The sequence below is a fragment of the Acinonyx jubatus genome, chromosome E1 (assembly GCF_027475565.1).
Source record: "Acinonyx jubatus isolate Ajub_Pintada_27869175 chromosome E1, VMU_Ajub_asm_v1.0, whole genome shotgun sequence".
NCBI classification, from domain to species: domain Eukaryota; kingdom Metazoa; phylum Chordata; class Mammalia; order Carnivora; family Felidae; genus Acinonyx; species Acinonyx jubatus.
Window position 1 is genome coordinate 53,441,837 of NC_069397.1, and position 9,454 is coordinate 53,451,290.

Consider the following 9,454-nt stretch of genomic DNA (forward strand, 5'->3'; position numbering starts at 1 on the left):
AAGCCCCCGAGTGCGTGGTGATCGGTTGCCGAAGTCTTGGGAAATTAACACGCCACAGGCGAACTTTTGCGGATGGCTCCCAGTCACACTGGTGCCATCCCGAGTCCCCAGGGATGCTAGTAGGACGGGACAAGAGGCAGGGAGAGGATACGGGAAGGGGGAAGCTGGTGGGCAGCGCTTGGTTTGGAAAGCCAGGGAGTGTGCTGGCTTTAAGGGGGAGTTTTAGAGGAGCGGCTTCCCAAGCCAGGGAGAGGGGCGAGGTCAGAGAATAAGCAGGAGAGGCAAGGCTGGCGGAGGGCAAGGCTCCATGTCCTCGGTGCCTGAGACAACGCTGGTGACAAGGTCTCTGTTAAAGTGCTAAAGCCGAGGCAATGAGAGGACCCTCTGGTCAGCTCCCTGTACAACTTCCAGTGGCCCTCCCGCCCCCACGTCGAGGCCTGGGCCCGCCCAGCTGTCCACCGGACAGCTGAAGCCATCCACCTGCTTGGTCAGAGCTGTGTCAGGATGTGGGAGGGAGGCCAGGCTGGATGCTGGCCACGTATAGGCCTCTATATCACAGCCCTGACCTTGGTGCCCAGGGCCTGGTCCACATTCCTGTTGCCCAGAGCAAACCAGCAGCACCTGGGAGCCCGGGGGAGGGGACGAAGGCCGCCTAGTGGCTTTTCAGTGGAGGGGCTTTTCCTGTCCCTGCACTCCAGTCAAAGCTGGGCCCTCTGTGCTGTCACAACCACAGCCCATCTAAACTGGGCAGCTCAGGAGCTGCCGCGCCCCCCCTCCCCCGCTCCCTCGTATCTGGGCTGCTTTGCCACACGCTTGACCGTCAGAATATGGCAGAAGAGACGCTGAGCCAGACCTCACCCAGCCCTCGACAGGCCTGGCATTGCCACCAGCCCTTGGGATCACGAATTGCCACTTGAGAAGCCGGGGCCCTACGGCTGGCGAGAGAGGCCCCACAGGGGAGCCCTGCCGAGCTGCCATCTGGGACTGTCAGCCGGGTGGGGCCTTCACACAACCACAGCCCCAGCTGCTGCCTGAGAGACTAATAGAGACTTAGAGACGACCTCCACCACCAGCGGGGAACCGGCCAGTTGAACCCTGTTGACCCACAAAACCATGAGAGATAAAAATAAATTCTTTTAAGCCACTAAATTTAGAGGTGGCTCATTGACAGAACCCTTAATGATAGGTGTACTCGGAAAGATTCGTCCCCTCATCCCCGTCCCCAGGCTTACTCGTGGGTGACCTTTGGCACTAGCACCCCCCCACTCCCAAGCCCGCAGTCCCTCCTTGATGATTTGACCCCACGGTCTCCGTGCTCCTCGGTGGTGCTGCTCTTGCTGGGATTGGGAGGAAAATTTTACATCAAAATCAACGAATATGGGGCACCTGGGTGGCTCAGTCGGTTGAGCGTCCAACTTGGGCTCAGGTCACGATCTCGTGGTCTGTGAGTTCGAGCCCTGCGTCGGGCTCTTGGGATTATCTTAGCAAGCAGTCCAGCACGTTGAGCCTCGTTTCACCCATGAAAGTAGCAGGCAGGCCTTATTCCTTTTGTTCTAGAACACGAAGCTACATAAGATCACACAAATATGAGTGACAGAGCCAGGGCTCTGCATCTGTAAAGGGAGAGCTGGTGTGAACCTAGGGGGGGCTTTTGGGACTGCCTCCAGGGACGAGCGCAGTGGATGTGACCCTCGGTGATGTTGGAAGCTGAATCACAAAACGAGAGCTCTCTGCCTCAGTCTCCACGAAGCAGTCAGACCTCCCCACGGCTGCCATGCTGTGAGGAAGCCAAAACCAGCCCACATAAGGATGCCACACGGGGAGGCCTTGAGGCCACAGCGAGAAAGATGCCTGCTGGCCCCCCCACCCCACCCCCCAACCCCCGGCTGCCTCAGCTCCACACTGTTCCAGCACCGTCGCTATTCAAGCCAGAACAGCGCAGCCAAGCCCTTCCCGAATTCCTGACCCAAAGAAACCAAGACGGAAGAAAATGGTGGTTGCTGTTTGAAGTCACTAAATGTCGGGATTATTTGTCGGACGGCAATAGCACAGTTGGTTGGGGGGCTGGTCTCCCCTCTTTGTCCTAAAAAACCCTCAGAATATGACCCTATTTGGAATAAGGGCTTGTGGATATAATGAAGATAAGGATCTTGAGATGGGACCATCTTGGATTAAGGTGAGCCCTACATCCAATGGTGAGCGTCCTTATAAGAGACGGGAAAGAAGTCAGAGGCAGAGGCTCGAGCGATGCGGCCACAAGCCACGGGACGCCGGAGCCACCAGAAGCTGGAAGGGTAGGATCGTCCCCCTTGAGGCTTCAGAGGGAGTGTGGCCCTGCTGGCATGTTGATTTGGGACTTCCAGCCTCCTGAGCTGTGAGTGTTCATTCCTGTCATCTGTAGACATCTGCAGGGTTAGGCAGCCCTAGGGGACTGATGGGACCATAGACGCTGTGCAGAATGTGCTGCTCTCCTGACCTTGTTTTTGATGGCTCCTGAATCAGGTGCAGAACTGATGACAGAAGTGCTCCCTGGGGCGGGGGGAGGGGGACAAGAAGAACGGGAATTTTCTGATCAGGACTCCTCAGATGATGCACCGTGCCCACCCGTGGGCCTCAGCTCGGGGGAGGCCCAGAGCAGATGGCAGGAGGGTGGAGGCAGGAAGTGAAGCAGCCCCCGGCCATCAGGCATGCTGTCTCCACCTCAGCTCTTTACAGAAAGGTCTGCCTTTTTGTAGGACAGAGGCATCTGGATACTCAGCTGGTTAAGTATCTGACTTCAGCTCAGCTCAGGTCATGATCTCATGATGCGTGAGTTCGAGCCCCGCCTCAGGGTCTGTGCTGACAGCTCAGAGTCTGGAGCCTGATTCAGACTCTGTGTTTCCCTCTCTCTCTCTGCCCCTCCCCTGCTTGTGCTCTGTCTCTCTGTCTCTTAAAGATAAATAAACATTGAAAAAATTGTAAATAAAGAAACACTGAGAAGGAAGGAAGGAAGGAAGGAAGGAAGGAAGAAGAAGAAGAAAGAAAGAAAGAAAGAAAGAAAGGCAGGCTCCCATAAGACAAACCGAAGCAGGAATATCTTGTCGGGGGTCTCAAGTTTTTGATCCTAGAGTCCGGGTTACCTCCCTACAATCCTCAGATTTCAACTTTTTGGCAGTGTGTGCCCACAAAGCTTTCCCTCAAAATCTTGTGTGGCTTTGGGACTAAATCACCAGTTGGCATGCAATGCTTTACAAAGGCAGGGACACCGCAGCGGCCTCGGGTCTTGTAAAAGGGACTACAAACTTCAGGGCTGGCAAGGGTCAGGCAGGCAGCATCAGCGAGGGAAGGAGGCTGAGTGTGCGGGGCAAGAGGGACTGGTGGGGAGTGGGGCAAACCGAGTGCTCTTGCTGATGATCGCTGTGGAGGAACCTGGACCCTGAGCTGCCACATCTTCCAGTTTTCTTTTTTTTCCTTCTAATATTTATGTATTTATTGAGAGACAGAGACAGAGCGTGAGTGGGGGGAAGGGCAGAGAGAGAGGGAGTCACAGATTCAGAAGCAGGCTCCAGGCTCCCAGCTGTCAGCACAGAGCCCGATGCGAGGCTTGAACTCAGCAACCATGAGATCATGACCTGAGCCGAAGCAGGATGCTTAACCGACTGAGCCACCCAGGCACCCCTGTCTTCCAGTTTTCTAAGAGAAGCTGGAAATCCAGATTTTCATGTAAAATCTGATTGAAAAAAAATTTTTTTAAGTTTATTTATTTTACGTTGGGGGATGGAGGGGAAGAGAGAGGGAGAGAAAGACAGAGAATCCCAAGCAGGCTATGCACTGTCAGCACAGAGCCTGATGCAGGACTTGAACTCACAAACTGTGGAAAGCGTGACCTGAACCAAAGTCAGACACTTAACCGACTGAGCCACAGGGGCGCCCCTAAAATCTGATTTTTAAATTATAGTAATCAATTCAAATTTAAAGCATCCGGTGGCTAAAACAACATTTCTGTGGGTCAAACTGGGCGTGAGAGCTGCTGTTGTGACTTCTGCCTTTGTGACCATCCAGCTCAGCCAGGCACTGAGCTTAAATCCTATCTCTGCTCCTTCTCTCCTGGATGCCCTCCCACCCTGGTTCCTGGCTGGCGTGGAGTCCTTCCTCCCTTGTCTTTGTTCCCATGGCACCTCGTGCACTTCTGTAACTCCGATCAAGCTGTATCTCAGTGACTGGTTGGCATTATTCTTGCTGATTCAATTATAAATGCTTGGGGGCAGGGACCGTGATTCAGTTGCCTTTGTACCCCGTGCCTGGCACGCTGGGAATATCCAGTAAGGATTCACTGGAATGCACCTGGCAAATTCAGAGACTGTGGTGGGAAGAGGAGGAGAGACTTGCTGGAGGTCACCTAGCTCACGGGAGGCAGAGCTGGGACTCAAAACCACTTCCTAGCTCCATTTTCCTGACACACATCGCCGGTGCCTGGCTTGGCCAAGGAGCCAGTGGGTGCCAGGAACAAGGGGGCTGAATGGTGTTTCTTGGCAGGGTCCCAGGACTCCTGCCAAGAAACAACCGTTAGAGCAACAGTGGCTTCAGGAACAGGGAGGGAGACGTGGGCCGCAGAGATGTTTGGGGCAGTCAGGTGAAAAAGGTGTGGGACAGAATCAGCCTCGGGGGCATGGCGTGTGCAAGAGAGAATCTGATAGAGACAAATACGGTGGCTAGAATCCAGAATCCGCTGGGAAGTATGAGGAAGTTCCAGTGAGAGACAGCAGCCTGGGCTTGGGAAAGTGGCCAGGACACCAGGACTTTCAAAGTGACCTAAAGGCTGCCATCATGATGACAATGGCCTCCAGCACGAGAGCCAGTCGAACTCAGCTCCCATTATCACCATTTCTGCTGCGATTGAAGACAATATGGACTGACGGTATGACACATGACACAGGGCATGTTGTGTGATGGATCGCACCCCCTCACCTGCCTGAAGAGGTGTTGATGTCCCAATTCCCATACCTGTGAATGTTACCTTCTTTGGAATTAGGGTCTTTGCAGATGTAATCAAGTTAAGATATGGTCCTGCTGGAGTAGGGTGGGCCCTAAATCCAATGTGACTACTCTCCTTATAAGGAGGCCATGTAAAGACACACACTGGGAGGGCGCCTGGGTGGCTCAGTCAGTTAAGCATCCAACTTCGCTCAAGTCATGGTCTCACAGTTTGTGAGTTCGAGCCCCACATCAGGCTCTCTGCCATCAGCACAGAGCCTGCTTCAGATCCTCTGTCCCCCTCTCTCCCTGCCCCTGCCCAGCCCACGCACATGCTCTCTCTCAAAGAAAGAAAGAAAGAAAAAAGACACACTGGGAGAGACCGTGTGACAACAAAGCAGCGATTGGAGTGAGGAAACTCTAAGCCCAAGATTGCTACCAGGAGCTGGAAGAGACAAAGAAAGATTCTTCCCTGGAGTCTTCAAAGGGAATGTGGCCCAGCAGATATCTTGATTTGGGGCCCCTGGCCTCCAGACTGGTGAGAGGATATATTTCTCTTGTTTAAAGACACCCAGTCTGTGGTACAATAGCCTTAGCAAACTCCTACAACATGCTTACATCTATTCTCTGACTTGATTCTCCCGACCACCCTGTTAGCTGCTCTCTGTCACTGTCTGTGATAGCCAACCTCCAAGATGGCTCCACTGGCTCCACCAACTTGGTATTTATTTCTTTGTGTATTTCTCTTCCACGCGGAAGAGGGCAGACCTGTGTAACCAATAGGATACTGTGGAAACGACCGTGTGTGCCTTCCATGGCTAAGTTTAATTTCTGCTTTGACTTCTCTTAGAGTAACTGCACTGGGCAAAGCCTACAACCGTGTCCTGAAGCCACTCAAACAGCCTGTGGAGAGAGGTCTACGTGGAGAGGAACTGAGACGTCCAGCCAACAACCAGCAATGTGTGAGGGCGCCATCATGGAAGTGGATCCTCCAGCCCGGTCCAGCCTCCTGATGAGTGCAGCCCCGGTCAACCCTTTGGTGGCAGCCTCATGAGAGACTCTGAGCGAGACACCGCCATCGGCTTCTTGATTCCTGCGTGGGAATTTGTTACACAGCACTGGATAGCTGATACATTTTTTCCTATCCCAACGGCGGCAGTATGCGTCGGAATTAAGAGGCCACGTTCTGGAGTCAACTATCGTTTACTAGCTCTTGGCCTTGAACAGACTACATCAGTCTCTCTGAGCTTCCTCATTTACAAGCAGGTAGCATCATTGTAATCTGTATTAGAGACTGTTGGAGGCTCAAAAGACTTAATACATAACTTATAACAGTCCCTGGCACATAGTAAACATTGTTGTTATCATATGGGTGAGAAGCAGCCCGAGACAGGTGGACAGATGTCTCCACCTGGTACCCAGAAGTTAGGTTGAGTCTGAACCCAGTCTCTTGACTCCTCGCACAGCGCTCATGGTTTAACTGGGTGACCGAATGTGTACCCTGGGTGAGTCTGTAAGCTCTCCAACCCCCTCCCCTGCAGCAGACCATTGCTGCCATGAAGCACTGTCCCCAGCTGGCCACACACATTGTGCTGGGGGTGGAGGGCAGCCAGTCAGGTCAGACTGTGGCTCTGGCATTGGCCCTGGAAGAACCCCTCAGTCCCTGCAGGAGGGGTGCTGGAAGGGCATGAGAGACCAGGTAGCAGCAGGCGGGCACCCTCTGAGGGGCCTTTTCTGGACCACTCTTCATTGCCAGAGCAGGTCCCAGGACAGCGAATGAGCCACTGCTTTCAGCCCGGGTTGGGACATGGCTGGGAGGGCCGGACAACTCTTTTTGAAATGCAATAGGGTATTAGAGAGACAAAGCTGTCGGGGAATCAATGTCCACCACGCGGGCTGCTTTCATTCGAGCTGATCGAAGTGACCTTGGACAGCGAAGGCTCAGGAGCCACCAGCTTCCATAGAACAAGTACTCACTCCTCTTTTTTCTCTACGTCTGTGGCTCCCACCCCACATATGACAGCAGGACACCATGAATGGCAAATGAGGCAACAGGGAGAAGGGGCAGAAATATGAAAAAGCCAGCGGCACTTGAAATGTACCTTTGAATGGGCAAGTTCACCTATGGAAACTGGATGCAAAGAACCTCCAGGTGTGCATGTCGCTAATGACCGGCCAGGTGTGTAGCTCTTTGGAAAACATCAGAGAAGCTTACTGGGTGTGGTTCTTCCCAAACTGTCACTGAAGAGTGGCACAGCGGGCCGCCTCAAAATACGCCCCTATGGCATAAGGATTATGTTGAGCTGATAATTTTGAGAAACAGCAGAAGCCTGGAGAAGCTCTGGAAACTGTCAGAGTCACCCTTTTGTAAGGGAAAATTTACATTTATAAAGGAAATCTCCATCTGTAAGGGTGTCGCCCTCTCTGTACCGGGAAGAGAAAGACTAGACTCTAAATTCCCAGGAATCTTATCTCGGGAGAGACACCTGCACAATCTGCATAACAAACCTTAACTCCTATTTACTTGACTTTTCCTGGTCACCTCCCCACCACTGGCCTCCCCCCACGCCTTTCTTTCTTTGGCCTTTAGCTGAAGATAGTATTTAAGGCCTGAATTCTAGGCCACCTCTTGGAGTTACGCATTTCCCATGTATACATGTTTGTTTTCCTCTTATTAATGTGTCTTTTGTCACAGAGTTCCTGGCAGAGGACCTAGAAGGATAGAGGGAAAATCGTTCTTCCCTCCCCTACTTCATCGTGACCCCAAATGCCCCATGGGAGCAGCCAAAGGCTCTTCAGCTGATTTGCTTTTTCTCTGGAGCCTTACCGTTTCTAGAAAGAGAAGGTTGGGTGCGAAGGGGAAAGACCAGACACCAACAGAAAATGACTCAATGATCGCTGCCATTGACCTCCAGGAAGAGGAAACCTACAAGGGGTCAGCTCCAGAAAAAGGGTTTGTGAGGGCTTGTTGTGGGGACTGGTTCACATTGGGCCCCCTTCCTGCCTCCGGGATCCTCACCTTCCAACAGACAAGAGTCCAACGACCTGAGGAGCTCCTCACTGTAGCGCTGCCCCCACTGGGGACCCCATGCCCTGCACTCTCGCTGCTTGTCTCTCCATCAAGACCCAGTTCCCAGGGATGCGTCCACTTAACCAGACTGTTGTGTGACCACATGCCCTTGGTGGCGCCCGCCTCTCGGCCCCCAGTCCTTCTCGTCACATTACCCTCCAGTGAATGTGTGCTTGTATTCAAGATAGATTTGCATTTTGGGGCGCCTGGATGACTCAGTCGGTTAAGTCCCTTGACCACCATTCATTCTGTGAATGTTGGATGGTCCTAACAGGGACCAAAAGTGCCCTTTAAAAATTGCCCGTGTTAAGAATCTTATTGGCGGGGCGCCTGGGTGGCTCCGTTGGTTAAGTGTCCGACTTCGGCTCAGGTCACAATCTCGCAGTTCATGAGTTTGAGCCCCGCGTTGGGCTCTGTGCTGACAGCTCAGAGCCTGCAGTCTGCTTTGGATTCTGTGTCTCCCTCTCTCTCCGCCCCTTCTCTGCTCGCACTCTGTCTCTCTCTTTCTCTCAAAAATAAATAAACTAAAAAAAAAAAAGATAGATTTGTATTTTGGTGGCTCTTAAACTTTATTAACACAACCATCGTCTGGAGTACTAGTTAAAAGAGAATCGGAATGAGCCTTAAACACTGAGGAACGTCACCCTAATTGGAATGACTTCAGACAGGGCTGGAAAATATTAGGGGAAAGGGCAGGAGGGCAAGACAAAGGAGGCAAAGCCTCATAGTAACTTCCTTTTTTTTTTTTAAGTTTATTATTTATTTTAAGTTTATTATTTATTTATTATTTATTAAGAGAGAGCGAGCGAGAGGAGAGGGGCAGAGAGAGGGAGAGAGAAATCCCAAGCAGGTTCCATGCTGTCAGCGCAGCTTGAACCCAAGAACCCCAAGATCATGACCTGAGCCAAAACCAAGAGTCGGATGCTTAATCGACTGAGCCACCCAGGCCCCCCCCCCCCGCCCCCCGCCAGCCATAGTAACTTTCTGACCCTTAATCATGCCTTTAACACAGGAAGGGCCAAGGGTGGGTGTGGGGAGGAATAGAGAAAACCACAAGGTGCTTGTTTCCTGGAACACTTCCCCTGGGGATCTGATCTGTGCTTCCCTATCACCCCCCCCACACACACCCGCCCCTTCCAAGTTCATCCTCCTAAGTCCCTCATTCCCCAGCAGCAGTGAACCCGATCCTTCATGGAGCCTGCAGGCCTTCTGTGTTTTGCCTGTATTTCACCTTCCTTTCCTCATAGCTGACTTGAACAATTCTCGGTTTAACCTTGCCTCACTGGTTCTTAAGGTCAGCGTGCACTTGGGGGGTGTGCACCTTGGACAACCACTCTTAGGCTTCTTGGCTTAGAGACTTAGGTTCGATATCCAGAGTGGGACCCAGAAATCTGCTTTCAATAAGTTTGTTAATTTTTTTTATTTATGTTT